A 19238-nucleotide genomic window follows, 5' to 3' on the forward strand; every position below is an offset into this window, starting at 1 on the left:
TTATGCAGGCCTGTGAGCTACAAGGACTGGCTGTGACAACCAACCACTAACCTCTACTGTCCACTGAGGATGAGCTGGGCAGGAGCAGGGTGGTGGTGCTCCAAGATGGTCTATAGCTGTCCACTGGCTGTGCAGGTTCTGGGGTTTCCTGGATGTTGCAGTCCACGTCAGCCAGCATTTGTGTTCCTCCTGGGAACTTCTACCATGAGCTACAAAGCAATCTGCAGATGGATGTTATCTGTGCTGACCTTGGAGGTTCCCAGGCAAAGCCTGTGATCCAAAGGTGGCTACTGCTAGTGCCAAGCCTTGCTTGGGCCACTTAGCCAGAGGTACAGGGACTGAGTGCTAGCTTAGGCTGGTTGTTGCTTGTTTGAGAGGTTTTAGGAAGATGTGAAGCTTGAGCTGAACCAGCCATTCATATGGAAAAGCAGTTTGGGTTGTTTGTAATTTGGGTCTGGCACACTCAGGTATTCCCTAGGGCAGAGAAAAACCAAAGGAGCTAGACTGATTGAGTGCTAGAGATGTCCCCTGCCTGCTGGGTCTGTGGGCTGGGGGCTCAGTAAAGGAGGCCTCTGCTCACCTTTGTGTCTGAGAGAAAGCTGTCCCCCAGCTCTCTGTTTGATGCCAGACACTTCTGTTCCTCTGCATATTCCACTGGTGACTTCCAAGCTACTATCCCGGTGCTGAAGCTCAGAGGTAGTGAATCTGAATAAGTCAATGTGCAGGTACTTTAAGAGGCACTGTTAGACTTCAGTATTTCCTTTCATGAACTCAGTCGGCACAGGTTTTTACAACCAGAAATTATGGGGGCTTATCTTCCTTGCACTGGATTTTTGGGCTGAGGGGCTTGTCGTGGAACTGGAACCTCTCCTCCCACGCTTTTATCCACCACATGTGAGTTTTGTATCAGCCTGTTCCATGTTTCCATGTCTCCTACCAGTCTGGATGGATGCAGCTTCTTTAGTTTTGTAGTTGTTTTCCTTCCATTCAACTCCATTTTTGAGAGTTTTGAGTGATGGTTGTTCTGCAGGTTAGTGTAATTTTGATATGGTTGTGTGAGGAGGGGACCCATGTTTACTTACACCTCTTTGCTGACTGCTGACCAGAAGTAGAAACCAAAGTTTTAAATTTTGATGAAGTCCAATTTATCTATTTTTCTTTCGTTTTTGTGCTTTAGTTTTTATATTTACAAAACCATTGCCTCATCCAAGATCATAATTTATTTACGTTTTCCTCTAAATGTTTTTTAGTTTAACTCTTACACTTAGATCTTTTATCAACTTTCAGTTGAATTTATATATGATACACAGTAGTGGACCACCTTCATGCTTTTGTCTAGTTGTCCTAGTACTGCACAATTGGAGAAAACTGAAGATACTAATTGGACAAAACTGAAGATACTTTTGTCCACAATTGGAAAAAACTGAAGGAGATTCTTTCTCCTTCAAATCATCTCGATACTACTGTTGAAAACCATTCGACTGTGAATGTATGGTTTATTAGTGGACTGTTAATTCAATTCAATTAAGCTATATGTCTTATGCCAGTACCACACTAAATGTATCAATGTAGCTCTACAGGAAATTTTGAAATCAGGAAATGTGGGTCCTCCAACTTTGTTCTCCCCCCCCCCCAAAACTGTTATGGCTATTTGGGGTTTTTTCCTTTTCTATGTGAATTTTATGATCAGTATGTATAGATCAACTTAGGGGGTATTGTCACCTTACTATTAAGTCTTTTGATTGATGAACATGGGAGCTCTTTCCATCTATTTACTATATTCTTCACTTGTTTCAATAGTAGTTTATACTTTTTTTTCAGTTTACAAATATTGTACTTCCATGGTTAAATATACTCTTCAGTATTTTATTCTTTTCAATGGTGTCTGTTAAATGAACTTTCTTCTTAATACCATTTTCAGACTTTTCACTGATAGTATATAGAAATACAACTAGAGATCTGAGGAGGAACACAGCAAATAGCCAACAGTGACCCAGCATATAGGAAAATAGGAGTCCAGAAATTGTAGTGGACACTGAAAGACAAGATGGTAAGGAGACGGCTGCAGGTCAATAAGGTCCAAGGGAACAGTGAAGAAGCCGCAGGCCAAGGCTGCGGCAAACACTTTGGAAGCCGAGGACTGGCAGCGAGGTCCTTGAGAGAGAGCAGGGTAATCAGCTCCCCCCTACCCGGCTGGGCGCAGTTTAAAATATGCCCATGAGACCTGTTTGCTTCAAGTGTCAGAGAGAGGAATGGGCACGAGGAAGCAAACTAGGGGGCCTTGATCACCTATGGAGTCTGTGGTCGCCAGCTTGGGAGAACTGAGAGTGACCCTTGTGTTCCTCTGTAGCACTGGGAAAGGTTCACGCCCAAGCCTGCAGGACCAGGGAAGCCTGGCCCAGCGCGCGCGCCTGCACCCCAGCCCACGACAGTGACTTCTAGAGAAAGACGGCTCTAAAGAGGACTCCCAGAGAAAGATGGCTCTCAGTGGGACGCTGGGGAGAAGCGCCAGTCCAGATCTCGGGAGAGTGCTCGTGAGACCGGCTGAGTACACCAAGAAGAAAGAAAGGCCACACCAATCACCCCTCAGCCTTCTGCAGCCAGTGAGACCAGAAAAAATGATGTCGCCAGCTAGAAACAAACAAGAGGGTTTTTTTAAAAATAATCTTTCCTTTTTTTAACTTTATTATTGTTTTATCTTTCAATACTTTTACCCTCTCTCTGCTTTCTTGTTTTATTTCTTCTTCCTTTCTTTCCAAACTTATTACTTTTTCCTCCCTCCTGCTACCTTTTTTTGTTTTTGTTTTTTCTTTTTTCTTTCTCCCACAAGTGAGACAAAAAACTTGGAACTGGGAAAGGACCAGAGTTGGACCCAAAGAGAGGGCATACCAACAGTAGAGACAGAGAGACAAATTTCACGTTGCTATAGGAGAAAAACTACAAGTTACTGCATATTGGATTGTTTTTTCATTATATTTTCATTATTCTTACATCTTTTATTTTAATAGTATCTTTGTATTCCTCCTCTTTCTGTATAGGCTTCTTTGCCTTGGCTGGATATATTGTATCACTTGATAGGTTTCTCCTGTCTTCTCATTCACACCGTATTGCTAATTTACTGTCCTTTATTTCCCTTTGCCCAGTTAGCACACTATTGAAGGTCCAATACTCCCTAATCTTGGTGTCTCATTGATTCTGTCATGATTGTTGCTCTAATATTATTGCAAATAATAGCTGTTACATACTACTGTAAATACTACACAACACTCCCCACCCCAGATCTTAGCCCACTCCATTGTTGCCTGAACAATAATACTGTAGTGGTTAACTCTATTCTCTCCATACTACACCTATTTACAATCTTTTATTCTCACCTTACCTCAGAATCTGACCTCCCTCAACCTCACTGCTTTCTAGGTCCAACTCACAAACCTTCCCTCTCCAACAAGAGCCTTATCTTCTTTACATCCTTTCTAAAAAGTGGTTAGTTGGGTTGAAGATTACGGTTATCACTATACATAGGGAAAGGATCTCCTATATCTTCTCTACCAGCTGCTACTGTAAATATAATAGAATACTCTCCTGCTGTCATAAACCATTTTGCCTTCCCCTCCAGCTGATCACACACACACACACACACACACACACACACACACACACACAAAGAGTAGGTCAAAGCGGTGAACACCAGGATACCCACTGGAAGAGAGACTCAACAACAAAGGAACCACGAACAGATAACAACAGAAGAAGGTGAAGGAGGGAGTAGAAACCACACAAACCTCAACCTAAGATCTATTTGGAATACAACTAAACAGTGGAGAAACTACCCAGGGCAAACAACTGAAGAAGAGCAAAAGAGAATCCTCAAAACCTTGTACACGCAGAAGAACTAGCTTCAACAAACCTATTCTCACCAGAACAACAAATTAAAATGGGTAGTGGAAAAAGGGACCATCAGTTCACCAGCTCGTGTGGAGGTCCAACAAAAGAAAGACCCCAAAACAACATAAACCCAAAGACAAACTCAGAGCCAACATAATGGACAGCCCAAGACCAGTGAGCTGGGAAGATCAAGGACACTAAACAACTGAATGTCACAGGTATTATACCACAGAAGTTCACACCATAAACATAGGAAGCGACAACAAATCAATTTAAGAGACCCAGAAGGTCACTTCATAATACTCAAGGGAAGAATCCACCAAGAAGACATAAACATTGTAAATATATATGCACCCAACATAGGAGCACCCAAATATATAGAGAAAATCTTAGAGGAGTTCAAAAGATATTGACAGCAACACAATTATAGTTGTGGATTTTAACACCCCACTGTCAAAAATGGACAGATCTTCCAAACAAAATATCAACAAAGATATCGTTGACCTGAACAACACCCTAGATGAAATGGACTTAACTGCTATATATAGAGACCTTAATTCCAAAGAAGCTATACACACATTTTTTTTCAAATGCGCATGGAGCATTCTCAAAGATAGACCACATGATAGAATGCAAAACAAGCCTCAACAAATTCAAGAAAATTAAAATCATACCAAGCATTTTCTTTTTTTAAATTGATTATGCCATTACATTTGCTCTGCCCCCCATTCCCCTCCACCCTGCATACCCCTCCCCCACCATTTCCCCCTTTAGTTCATGAACACATGTCTCAAAAATTCTTTAGATTCTGTATTTCCCCTACTATTCTTACCCTCCCCCCTATCTATTTTCTATCTACTGTCTATACTACTTATTTTCTGTACCTTCTCCCCCCTTCTCCTCCTCCCACGCCCCTGTTGCTAACCCTCCATGAGATCTTCATTTCTATGCTTCTGCTCCTGATCTAGCTGTCCTCTTAGTTTGCTTTTGTTTTAGGTGTGGTTGTTACTAACTGTGAGTTTGCTGTCCTTTCACTGTTCATCTTTTTTATCTTCTTTTTCTTAGGTAAGTCCCTTTAACATTTCATATAATAAGGGCTTGGTGATGATGAACTCCTTGAATTTGGTCTTATCTGAGAAGCACTTTATCTGTCCTGCCATTCTAAATGAAAACTTTGCTGGGTAGAGCAATCTTGGTTGTAGGTCTTTGGTTTTCATGACTTGGAATACCTCTTTCCAGCCCCTTCTTGCCTGTAAGGTCTCTTTTGAGAAATCAGCTGACAGTCTGATGGGAACTCCTTTGTAGGTGACTGTCCCCTTATCTCTTGCTGCTTCTAGGATTCTCTCCTTCATTTTAATCTTGGCTAATGTAATGATGATGTGCCTTGGTGTGTTCCCTTCTTGGGTCCAACTTCTTTGGGACTCTCTGAGCTTCCTGGATTTCCTGGAAGTCTATTTCCTTTGCCAGATTGGGGAAATTTTCCTTTATTATTTGTTCAAATAAGTTTTCCACTGGTGGCTGTGCCTTTTCCCCCTTCTGGTACCCCTATAATTCGGATGTTGGAACATTTAAAGATGTCCTGGAGGTTCCTAAGCTTCTCCTCATTTTTCTGAATTCTTATTTCTTCATTCTTTTCTGTTTGATCATTGTTTTCTTCCTTGTGGTCCACTCCCTTGATTTGAGTCCCAATTTTCTTTCCATTACTATTGGTTTCCTGTGCATTGCCATTCATTTCAATTAGTTTAGCTTCCATATGTTTCTCTAATTTGAGACTGAAATCAACCAGTTCTGTAAGGATCCTGATAACCAGTGTTTTGAACTGTGCATCTGAAAGACTGGCTATTTCTTCATTGCTTAGATCTATCGGTTCTGGGGCTCTGAGTTGTCCTAGAGCCATTTTTGGTCTATTCGTGCTGTTAAGTAAGCGGAGCGAAGCCTTAGTTGTTTACCAGGACCAGGCGACCCAGGTCGCTGGTTTGTGATGCTGTGTGTGGGGGCGTGGTCAGAGAGGGAGCAATGGCGGTCCTCTCCACTAGCCCAGCCCGTCCAGTCATACCACTCGCCACGGGCTTGTGTATCTGATCGGAACTGTGCGAGCCTGCTGCCCCGCGCAGGCTTCCCTTCTCACTGGTTTCTCCGCAGGCAGCTGCGCGCGACCGACCGAGACAGCCTGCTGCACCTCTTCCCTGTGCGCTCCCGTAGCTAGCTCGCAGCGCCTTCGGCTGCTCGCGCACCGTGCACCACCCGGGGATTTTTTCTTGCTAACCTGCTCCGCTGCTGGTTTCGCTTCTCTTACCGGTTTAGCTGAGCATTTAGTTGTCCTCTGGACTCCGTATTGTCGATTTTCCGTGTGGCTTGGTTGTGATTGTTGTTAAAAATAGTTGTTCTTAGATTTGGTTGTGCACAGAGGCAAGGTGGTTCCTCCACCTACGTCTCCATCTTGGCGGAAGTCCCAAGCATTTTCTTTGATCACAAGGGACTGAAACTGGAAACCAGCCCCGATGGAAAACACACAAAACACTCAAAATCATGGAGATTGAATAGCATGCTATTAAACAATGAATGGGTCAAGAATGAAATTAGGGAAAAAATCAAAACGTGTCTGGAAACAAATGAAAAAGAACTCATGACAACCCAAAACTTATGAGACACAGCGAAGGCAGTCCTGAGAGGGAAGTTCATGGCAATACAGGCCTACCTAAAAAAGGTAGAAACATTTCAAACAAACAACCTAACCCTACGCCTACAAGAACTTGAGGAACAACAATAAAGACAGCCCAGAGCAAGTAGAAGGAAGAAAATAACCAAGATCAGAGCAGAATTAAATGACATAGAGACTAAAAGCACAATTATAAGGATCAATGAATCCAGGAGTTGGTTCTTTGAAAAGATAAACAAAATAGACAAGCCTTTAAGTAGGCTCATCAAGAAAAGGGGAGGACCCAAATAAACACAATCAGAAATGAAAGAGGAGAGATTACAACTGACACCACAGAAATACAAAGGATTGTAAGAAATTACTGTGAAGAACTGTATGCCAAGAAGCTTGAAAACTTAGATGAAATGGAAAATTTTCTAGAAAAATATAATCTCCCAAAACTCAATGAATAAGAAGCAGAAAGCCTGAACACACCAATAGCAGCAGATGAAATTGAAGCAGTAATCAAAAAACTCCCGACACAAAAAAGACCTGTATCAAATGGTTTCATAGGAGAATTCTACAAAGCATTTAAGGAAGAGCTAACCCCTGTTCTTCACAGAATATTCAGAAATATCCGAAATGATGGAAGACTCCCAAACTCTTTTTATGAAGCCAGCATCACTCTAATCCGAAAACCAGATAGAGATACAACAAAGAAAGAAAACTTCAGGCCAATATCGCTGATGAATATAGACACTAAAATCCTCAACAAATATTGGCAAACCGCATCCAGCAATATATAAAAAAGGTCATACACCATGATCAAGTGGGATTCATCCCAGGGATTCAAAGATGGTTCAATATTCGCAAATCAGTAAATGTAATACATCACATAAACAAAAGCAATGACAAAAACCACATGATTATATCAATAGATGGGGAAAAAGCTTTTGAGAAGGTACAACACCCATTTATGATAAAAACACTCAGCAAAGTGGGACTAGAGGGAGCATTCCTCAATATAATAAAGGCCATATATGAGAGACCTACAGCCAACATCATAGTCAATGGGCAAAAACTAATATCTTGTCTACGAAGATCAAGAACAAGACAAGGTTGTCCACTTTCACTACTTCTGTTCAATATAGTATTGGAAGTTTTAGCCACAGTGATCAAACAAGAAAGGGAAATAAAAGGCATCCAAACTGGAAAGGAGAAAACAAAACTGTCATTGTTTGCAGATGACATGATAGTGTACATGGAAAAACCTACAGACTGTACCCCAAAAATGCTCGACCCAATAAATAGATTTGGCAAAACAGTGGGATACAAAGTCAATATGCAGAAATCAAAGGCATTTTTGTATACCAACAATGAAACAGCAGAAGCAGAAATCAAGAGAAAAATCCCACTCAATATAGCAAAAAGAAAAATAAAATACCTATGAATAAACCTAACCAAGGACGTAAAAAACCTGTTTACAGAAAACTATACAACACTGAAGAAAGAAATCAAGGAAGACACAAACAAATGGAAACATATACCATGTTCATGGATTGGAAGAATTTACATCATCAAAATGTCCATACTACCCAAAGCAATATACAGAGTCAATGCAATACCTATTAAAGTACCAATGACATACTTCACAGACACAGAACAAACACTTCAAAAATTTTTATGGAACCATAAATGACCCCAAATAGCAGCTGCAATTTTGAGAAAGAAGAACAAAGTAGGAGGGATCACAATACCTGATACCAAAACTGTATTACAAGGCCACTGTAATCAAAACAGACTGGTCCTGGCATAAAATCAGGCACATAGACCAATGGAACAGAACAGAGAGCCCAGAAATAAACCCAAGTCTTTACGGTCAATTAATATTCGACAAAGTGGGCAGCAACATAAAATGGAGTAACAATAGCCTCTTCAACCAACGGTGTTGGGAGAACTGGACAGCTAAGTGCAAAAAATTGAAGTTCGAGCACCAACTTACACCATACACCAAAATAAATTCAAGGTGGATAAAAGACTTAAATATAAGCCATGACACCATAAAAGTCCTAGAGGAGAACATTGGCAGGAAAATCGCAGATATTTCACTCAGCAACATTTTTATTAATATGTGCCCTAGAGCAAGGGACATAAAAGAAAGAATAAACAAATGGCATCTCATCAAAATTAGAAGGTTTCGAATGGCTAAAGAAAACAGTATTAAAATAAAAAGAAAACCAACTACATAAGAAAACATATTTGCCAATGATCTTTCAGACGAGGGCTTAATCTCCAAAATATAAAAAGAACTTACACGACTCCAGTCTAAGAAGAGGAGCAATCCAATTAAAAAGTGGGGAAAGGACTTGACCAGTCATTTCTCCAAGGAGGACATACAGAAGGTCCAAAGACACATGAAAATATGCTCAATATCACTAGCTATTAGAGAGATGGAAATTAAAACCACAATTAAATTCCACTTCACACTGGTGAGAATGGCCATCATAAACAAAGCAACAAACAAATGTTTGAGAAGTTGTGGAGAAAAGGCGACCTTAGTTCACTTTTGGTGGGATTGCAGACTGGTACAACAAATAGGGACAACAGTGTGGAATTTTCTCAGAAAACAAAAAATGGACCTACCTTTTGACCCAGCAGTTCTACTCCTAGGATTATATCCTAAGAACCCTGAAACACCAATCTAAAAGAACCTATGCACTCCAATTTTCATAGCAGCACAATTTACAACAGCCAAGTGCTGGAAGCAACCTCAGTGCCCATGAGTAAATGAATGGATCAAAGAACTATGGTACATTTACACAATGGAATTCTGTGCAGCAGAAAGAAAGAGGGAGCTCCTACCCTTTGCAACAGCATGGATGGAAGTGGAAAGCATTATGCTGAGTGAAATAAGCCAGGCAGTGAAAGACAAATACCATGTGATCTCTCCTTTAACAGAAAGCTAAACAACAAACAAAGAAGCAAGCAAAATATAACCAAAGACACTGAAATAGAGAATAGGTGGACTATGACCAGAGGGGAGAGGTGAAGGAATTTCAGGGGAAAAGGGGAAGGACTTACAGGAACAAGTATAAAGGACACATGGAGAACAACTAAGGGGGGTGTAAATGGTAGGGAGGGGGGAGCACCAGGGGGTTAGAATGGGATGGGAGTGAAAAACAGAAAATGTACTTGAACAACAATCATATAAAAAATTCACACACACAAAAAAGAAATACAATTTATTTCTGTATAATGTCCATGTATCTGCTAAACACATTTGTTAGAACAAATAGTCTGTTGCAGTTGATTCCTTCCTTTCCAGTCTGAATGCTTTTTATTTCTTTTTCTTGAGTAATTTTCAGGACTAAAATTTCTAGTACAATGTTGAATAAATGTGCCAAGAGCACACGTCCAGAAAACATTCATCTTACATTATTAAATATGAAGTTAGCTATTGTTTTTTTTGATTTTTTAAAAAATCAGGTGGAAGAAGTTCCTTTCTCCTCAGACTTTGTGTTTTTATTATGAAAGAGTATTGGGTGTTGTTAAATGCTTTTTTTTTTATCTCTGGAGATGATCATGTGATTTTTGTCCATTATTCTACTAATAAGGTATAGTACATTGCTTGAATATTTTAAATGTTGAACCCAGCATGCATTTCTAGGATAAATCCAACTTACTCATGTCATACAATACTTAAAATACCTTTAACAGATATAATTAACATACCATACAATTTTCTCACAAAAGGCATAATTTAATGAATTTAAGTATATTCAGTCATGCAATCATCACCACATTTAATTGCCTCAAAAAAATCCAATGTCAATTAGAAGACAATCTCCATCCCACCTTTTTCCAGGCCCTGGTAGCCATTCATCTACTTTCTTCTGGTACTATTGATTTCCCTATTCTAGATACTTCAGGTGAACAGAATATATATTATGGGATCTCTTGTGACTACCTTATTTCACATTGCATAATGTATTCCAAGGTTCATCCATTTTGTAGCTTATATCAGTATTCCATTTCGTTTAATGGCTAAGTAAATATTCCAGTGTATAGATATACCACATTTTGTCTAATCATTCAGCAGCTGATAGACATTTTAGGTTCCACCTTTTAGCTATTATGAATAATGCTGCTATTAATATTCATATATAAGGTTTCATGTGGACATATATTTTATTTCTCTTGGGTAGAGGCCAAAGGGTAAAACTGTTGGGTCATATGATAACTGTCTTTTCATTATTGAGGAACTATAAAACATTTTATATGTTGTTGGATTCAGTGTGCTAGCATTTTCTTGAGGACAGGGCTGTTTGTATTAATAGATATTGCTTTGTAGTTTTCTTCTGGTGTCTTTGTCTAGTTTTGGTAAGAGGATAATGCTGGGCTTACAAAGTAAGTTTAGAAGTGTTACGTCTAATTTTTTCAAAAAAATTTGTGAAGGAATGATGTTAATTTTCTAAATGTGTAGTACAAGTCCCCGGTGAAGTGCCTGGGTGTAAACCAGGGGTGTCCAGCATTTTGACATCTCTGGATCACACCAGAAGAATAAGAGTTGTCTTGGGCCACACATTAAATACATTGTGACATACAATCACACAAAAAAAATCTCAATGTTCTTTTAAAAAAGATTCTATTTATTTATTTTTAGAGAGAGGGGAAAAGAGGGAGAAAGAGGAGAGAAACATCAATGTGTAGTTGACTCTTGCACACTTCCTACTGGGGACCTGGCCCGCAATCCAGGCACGTGCCCTGACTGGGAATTTAATGGGTGACCCTTTGGTTAGCAGGCCTGTACTCAATCCACTGAGCTACATACATCAGTCAGGAAAATCACATAATATTTTAAGTAAGTTTATGAATTCGTGTTGGGATGCATTCTTAGCCATCCTGGGATGCATGTAGCCCATGGGCTGCAGGTTGGACATCCCTGGTCTAAAATTTTCTTTATGAAAAGTTTAGATTACATGTTTAGTCTCTTTTCTTGTTTAAGGTCCATACAGATATTCTATTTATTTTTGAGTCAGTTTTGGCAGTTTGCTTGTTACTAGGAATTAGTCTATTTCATCTAGATGGTAATATTCTCTTAGTTTTGTAATATCAGTAGTAATGTCCTGTTTAATTCCTAATTTACTAATAAAAATAATCTCTTTTTATACTAATGAGTCTAGATAAAGGGTACTTAATTTTTTATCTTTTTAAAGAACTGTCTTTTAGCCTCATTGATTTTCTCTATTTTTAAATTCTTTATTTCTTCTCTAATTTTTATTATAGCCTTCTTTCTGCCTGCTTGGGGTTTAGAGTTCTCTTCCAGTTTTTTAAAGTCAAAGGTTAGGTTACTAATTTGAGATCTCCCCCCCCCTTTTTTGTTAGTTCATGTCTTTAAATAACTCATATACAATTTCCTTATCTTCTGGTTTGTTGAAGCAATAGCTCAGACAACATTTGCCACAATAATATCTGTCAAACTGGCCATAAAAATTTCAGTACCACATTCATTGCAGGGCACTGCCAAAGAAGGCAACTGATTCTCCCATTCTTATCCACTTTGTATTATTTCAGGACAGCCAGCACAATCTTCTATCTCATGCTTATTTTTCTTGGGAGTGATGTAAGACTTCTTCCTTAGCACCAACCATGAAGTCTCAGCACAAGACAAAGAGTGGACTCCTTTTCAGTGTTGTAGTCAAACAAAGTACATCCATTTTCCAGTTGCTAATCAGCAAATAACAGTCTTTGCGGATCAGGAAGAGTTCCTTTTATATCCTGGATCTTGGTCTTTACATGTTGTACTGTATCTGAAGGTTCAACCTTGACAGTGCCAATCTTCCTCATAAGGGTTTTCACAAAAATTTACATCTTGATGGGGATTCCACCACAGATGGTAGATCAGAAAGTGAGATCTTTCTTCTTTTTTTGTTAGGCATTTACAATAATATATTTCCCCCAATCACTGCTTTTCCTACATCCCATAAATTTTGGTATATTGTGTTGTTGTTTTCATTCACCTCAAATTATCTGCTAATTTCCCTTGCAATTTCTTGTTTGATTCACTGGCTATTAGTAGGGTGTGGTTTAATGGAGATCACATTTGTGATCTCTCCAAATTTCTTTCTGTCCTTGGTTTCTAATTTACTTCCTTTGTGGTTAGAGATGATACTTTGTAAGATTTTAATTGTTTCTTTTCTATTTTTATTATTTTTATTGATTATGCCATTATATTTGTTCTATTCCCCCCCTCCGTTCCCCTCCAACCTGCACACCCCTCCCCCACCATCCCCCCTCTAGTTCATGAACACATGTCTCAAGTTCTCTAGATTCTATATTTCCCCTACTATTCTTACCCTCCCCCTATCTATTTTCTATCTACTGTCTATGCTACTTATTTTCTGTACCTTCTCCCCCCTTCTCCTTCTCCCACTCCCCTGTTGCTAATCCTCCACGTGATCTTCATTTCTATGGTTCACCCCTGATCTAGCTGTTCTCTTAATTTGCTTTTGTTTTAGGTGTGGTTCTTAATAACTGTGAGTTTGCTGTCCTTTCACTCTTCATGTTTCTTTAACTTCTTTGTCTTAGATAAGTCCCTTTAACATTTCATATAATAAGGGCTTGGTGATGATGAACTCCTTGAATTTGATCTTATCTGAGAAGCACTTTATCTGTCCTGCCATTCTAAATGAAAACTTTGCTGGGTAGAGCAATCTTGGTTGTAGGTCTTTGGTTTTCATGACTTGGAATACCTCTTTCCAGCCCCTTCTTGCCTGTAAGGTCTCTTTTGAGAAATCAGCTGACAGTCTGATGGGAACTCCTTTGTAGGTGACTGTCCCCTTATCTCTTGCTGCTTCTAGGATTCTCTCCTTCATTTTAATCTTGGCTAATGTAATGATGATGTGCCTTGGTGTGTTTCTTCTTGGGTCCAACTTCTTTGGGACTCTCTGGGCTTCCTGGATTTCCTGGAAGTCTATTTCCTCTGCCAGAACGAGGAAGTTCTCTTTTATTATTTGTTCAAATAAGGTTTCCACTCGTGACTGTTCCTCTTCCCCTTCTGTACCCTTATAATTAGAATGTTGGAATGTTTCAAGATGTCCTGGAGGTTCCTAAGCCTCACCTCATTTTTTGAATTCTTGTGTCTTCATTCTTTTTTGTTTGGTCATTTTTTCCTTCCTTCTGGTCTACTCCCTTGATTTGAGTCCCAGTTTCCTTTCCATTACTATTGGTTTCCTGTGCATTGCCATTCATTTCAATTAGTTTAGCCTTCATATGTTCCTCTAATTTGTGACTAAAATCAACCAGTTCTGTGAGCATCCTGATCACTAGTGTTTTGAACTGTGCATCTGAAAGTTTGGCTATTTCTTCATTGCTTAGATTTATTGGCTCTGGGGCTCTGAGTTGTTCTTGAGCCATGTTTTTATCTGTTTGTGCCTGTTACTTGTGAGGAGCGGAGCCTTAGTTGTTTACCTGGGTGGGGCCACCCAGGTCGCTGGTTTGTGATGCTGTATATGGGGGTGGGGTCAGAGAGGGAGCAATGGTGGTCCTCTGCGCTCACCTGGTCCGCCTCACTGCTCACCCCCGCCTGTTTATTTGGGCGCAAATGTGCGAGCCCACCACCCTGCGCCCGGGCCTGCGTGGTCTGTCTCCATGTACGTGTCTTCACTGGTTTATCTTCACGCAAATGAGCGACCGCAGACAGCCAGGCGCGCTGCGCCTTCCCTGTGTCCGCCCATAGCTACCCCGCACCTGGGATCCACACCCTCGGTTGCCTCTGCACCACCCAGCTGGGGGTATCGTTTCTGCCCCACCCGTTCTGCTGCCGGCTTCGCCCCTCTCACCGGTTTAGCTGATCGGTTCGCTATTTTCAGACTCCGTATTGTTCAATTTTCTGTAGTTTGGTTGCATTTATTATTGTTAAAACTGTGTTGTTTTTAGATTTGGTTGTTCGAGGAAGCAAAGTGTTTCCACCTACGCCTCCATCTTGGCACAAGTCCTGTCTTTTATATTTACATATGCAATTACCTTTACTAGTACTCTTTATTCCTTCTTATAGTTTTAATTATATCTAGTGTTTTCTTCTGAGCCCAAAGGACTACTTTTACTGTTTCTTATAGGGCTGGTTTGCTAGTGAGTAATATTCTGTTTTGTTTATCTGGGAATGTCTTAATTTATCCTTCATTTTCAGGTATAGTTTTGCTGGATATAGAATTCTTGGTAGGCAAATTTTGTTTTCTGACCTGTGTGGTTTCTGATGAGAAATCTGGTTAATCTTATTGAGGATCCTTTGTGTATGATGAATTGCTTCTCTCTTGTTCTTTTCAACTCTTCTTGTGTGTTGCTTTTGACAGTTTATTATGTATCTTTGGGTTTATCTTATTTGAACTTTGTTGAGCTTCTTGTATATGTAGATTTATGTTCTTCATCAGATTTGGGAAATTTTGGGCCATCACTTCTTCAAATATTCTTTCTATCCCTCTCTCCCTTTGAGACTCCAATTATATACATTCTTGGTATGCTTGATAGTATCCCTGAGGTCTCTGAGGCCCTGTTAATTTCTTCAATCTCTTTTCTCCCTGTTCTTCAAATAATCTTTTTTTCTTAAATTACAATATACATTTAATATTATTTTGTATTTGTTTCAGGTGTACAGTATAGTGGTTAGACAATCATATACTTTACAATGTGCTTCCCCAATATTTCAAGTACCCACCTGGTACTGTACATATTTATATTTACTACAATATCATTGACTATATTCCCTATGCTGTACTTTCTTTTTAAAGATTTTATTTATTTATCTGTAGAGGGGAAGGGAAGGACACAGGGAGAGAAACATCAATGTATGGCTGCCTCTTGTGTGTCCCCTGCTGGGAACTAGCCTGCAACCCAGGCATGTGCCATGACTGGGAATCAAACTCTGATCCTTTGGTTCACAAGCCCACACTCAATCCACTGAGCTATGCCAGCCAGGGCTCTATGCTGTACTTTTGTGACTCTTTTGTGATTACCAATTTCTATTGCTTAATAAACCAACTTTTTCACTCAGCATCCAAACCCCCTTTGGCAACCATCAGTCTAACCTCTGTATCTATGAGTCTGTTTATATTTTTTTGTTTATGTTGTCCTTTAGATTGCACATATAAGTGAAATCATATGGTATTTGTCTTTCTTTGACTCATTTTACTTAGTATAGTGCTCTCTAGGTCCACCCATACTGTCGCAAATTGTAAAGTTTCATTCTCTTTTGTGTCTGAGTAATATTCCATTGTATATATGTACCCCACCTTTTTTATCTACCAGTCTGTGGATGAGCATTTTGGGTTGCTTCCATTTCTTGGCTATTGCAAATAACACTGCAGTAAATATCTATGGCTGTATACGTTCTTTCAAATTAGTGTTTTGAGTTTCTTTCAATATATATACCTAGAAGTGGAATTTCTGGGTCATAAGGCAGTTACATTTTTAATTTTTTGACAACCCTCTATACTGCTTTCTGCAGTGGCTCTACCAATCTGCATTCCCATGAACAGTGCACGTGGGTTCCCTTTTCTCCACATCCTTGCCAACACTTGTTGTTTGTTGATTTATTGATAATAGCCATTCTGACAGATGGGAGGTCATATTTCATTGTGGTTTTAATTTGCATTTGTCTCTGATGAATGATCATTTCATATGTCTATTGGCTATCTGTATGTCATTTTTGGAGAAGTATTATGTCCTCTGCCCAGTTTTTAATTGGATTGATTTTTTTTGGTGTTGAGTCATGTAAATTCTTTATAAGTTTTGGATATTAACCCCTCATTGAAAGTACCATTGGGCAATATTTCCTCCCATTGAGTAGCATGTCTTTTTATTTTGTTAATGGTTTCCTTTGTTGTGTAAAAACTTTTTAGTTTGATACAGCCCCATATGTTTTTGTTTATTTTCCTTGCCTGCGGAGGTATGTAATAAAAAAATATTGCTAAAAGAAATTTCAGAGACAAACTAAGTAAACTTAATGGACTTATCTTCAAGAATGCTAATGCTTTTTGGTTTCTACTCAAATTTGCTATTGAGCCCCTCCAGTGAATTTAAATTTTGGTATTGCCATTTTTAACTCAAGTCTAGATCTTCTATTTCATTCTCTTCTTAAAAATAAAGTCTATATTGATAGTGTCTATTTGGTGGAATATCATTCTCATACTTTCCCTTTAGTTTTTTTACACATGGTTTCCTTCATTTCTTTTTTAAAAATATTTTATGTATTTTATTATATAGAGGGGAAGGGAGGGAGAAAGAGAGGGAGAGAAACATCAATGTGTGTCCTATGTTGCCTCTCGTGTGTCCTGTACTGGAGATCTGGTCCGTAACCCAGACATGTGCCCTGACCAGGAATCAAACTGGTAACCCTATGGTTCACAGGCTGGAGGGCAATCCACTGAGCCACACCAAGCAGGGCATGGTTTCCTTTATTCCTTTTTTAACACATTTGAAACAGCTGATTTAAACTCTCTGCCCAATAAGTATAACATCTGGGTTTGCACAGGGACAGTTTCTATTGATTGCTTTTTTTTTAAATTAATGAGCCATAGTTTCTTGTTTCTTTGCATGTCTCATAACTTTCTGTGGAAAATTATACATTTTAAATAATATTTCACCTCTGGAAATCAGAACTTCATCTTCTCCATGGTTCACCTTTCCTGTTGTTGTTTATTTGTTTAGTGAGTTTTTGGAACTAATTCTGTAAAGTCTGTATTCTTTGCTGTATGTAGCCACTAACTAAGTCTCAGCTTGGTTAGCTTAGTTTTTGTTCACAGGCTCTGTATATGTGCTGGAACACACCTTCAACAGTCAGGGATGTAGCAACTCTGCCTTAGCACTCAATTTCTGCTTTTACAGTCTGAAAGTCAGCTAGAGTTGAGAGCTTAAGTCCTTTTCAAATCTTTCTTACGCTTGTATAAAACCCTATACATGTGCATGGCCCTATTGGTTCCGGTGAAGATGCTGTAGCTCAGAGCCCCTACAGACATCTCACTAAACAGCTTTTATTTGTGAGCTTTTATGTTAGTTTTCTGTTTGCCCCAACTGTTATCTTCTGCCTCAATCCTTCCAAGTGGGGTCTTCCAGACAGGTGAAATAATGACAATTCCTTAGGCAGGAGGCTTTGAAGAAGTTCCATCTATGTTCTGCCTTCTCTGGTGGCAGTCAGGCTACTGTTTTTTGTTTGTTTGTTTTTTTTTTTTTTTACTCTGATTGTGAACTGTTGTCAAGGGTACTGTGGAACCTGTGAGAGTTGAATGGGGAATTGGGCAGGTGAAAATGCCAGTAGCTGGTTTTTTTTTTTTTAAATCAAGAATCAGATGTTTTCTTTGAATAAATTATTCCTGGATAGGTGCAAGCTTTGTGTGAATTTCCAGAGTTATAAAAAAGTTGATTATGACAGTTTTTGCCAGTTTTACCCTTGCTTTTGTTGAGATGAGAATTGTTGAAGGTCCTTACTCCTCCAATTTTGCTGTGATCAACTACTGTTTGGAACTTTTACAATGAAATATTCCTGGAGACTAAGCAAACTGGAACTCCATTTATATTTTTTCTAGTAGACAACTTAATATTATATTCCAAAATAAAACCCACCATTTTTTAACTTTTAAAACTGAACCGTAAAGAACTGAGTCCCTTCAAGATCTCAGAACTGTGTCAATTCAGGATCCAACTCTATATAGCTTATCTTTCTTATAGAAATTTGCCTGAATTAACTTTGCTACTTATTTTTATTTTTTATTTTTTAAAATATTTTATTTATTTATCTTTAGAGGAGAAGGGAAGGAAAGAGGGAGAGAAATATCAATGTATGGTTGCCTTTCACATGTACCCTATTGAGAACTGGCCTGCAACCCAGGCATGTGCCCTGACTGGGAATCGAACCGTGATCAACTTTGATACTTATTTTTAAAACAAAAGAGTCAAATTACATTAGTAGCTGAGAAGAGTAAGAAATAAAATGCATATTCATTAAAAGTTTAAGATAATAATCAAGAAATTTAATTAATGGAGGCAGTGTATGTAAATATAAAAATATCCTCCAATCAGAAGCAATATCTTAATATGAAAGAAGATGTTCTGAACCATTTAGGAAAAATATGCCTTTGTAAGAATCTAATAAAATTTGTGGAATCTCTTCCTAGGAAAATTAACATATACATAATTCTGCTTACAATTTAAGGGGTTCTTAAATATTCTGCAGCCTGTGCATTAAAAACTCCTACTGAAGGAGAAAAAGTATGATTTTAATGGGGAAATAGAGACCAGATATTCAAATAATTATAATATTACATCTTCAATGGAGTAATGAGTTTAAAATATTAAAAACGTAAACGGCCAACTAATATACATATTTCATTTCATTTCATTTATTTATTTTTAGAGGGGAAGGGAAGGAGAGAGGGAGAGAAATATCAATGTATGGTTGCCTTTTGTGCATCCCCTGCTGGGAACTGGCCTGCACCCCAGGCATGTGCCCTGACTGGGAATTGAATTGCGGTTGTTTGGTTTGCAGGCCCACGCTCAATCCACTGAGCTACACTAGCCAGGGCTACACATTTCATTTTAAAAGCTAATTTGTACATTATATGTAGTATTACATATGCTTTCTCCTTAAAAATGTTAGAAACAATAGCTGGAGACTGTTAAACTGTAAATCTCTTAAGAGTAGACACTCCTTCTATTTGTCTTT

General features: G+C 38.8%; 1 protein-coding gene and 1 pseudogene across 9 annotated transcripts in view; both read right to left on the reverse strand.

The window, feature by feature from the left end:
* The window catches only part of CASK (calcium/calmodulin dependent serine protein kinase), a 490261-nt gene that overhangs the window by 363192 nt on the left and 107831 nt on the right, over nucleotides 1–19238 (reverse strand). The gene's annotated exons all lie outside the window — the stretch shown is intronic.
* LOC128628223 (ubiquitin-40S ribosomal protein S27a-like) lies at nucleotides 11732–12394 on the reverse strand (annotated as a pseudogene).

This window comes from Artibeus jamaicensis, unplaced genomic scaffold, assembly GCF_021234435.1.
Source record: "Artibeus jamaicensis isolate MK-2021 breed Jamaican fruit bat unplaced genomic scaffold, CSHL_Jam_final contig_60, whole genome shotgun sequence".
NCBI classification, from domain to species: domain Eukaryota; kingdom Metazoa; phylum Chordata; class Mammalia; order Chiroptera; family Phyllostomidae; genus Artibeus; species Artibeus jamaicensis.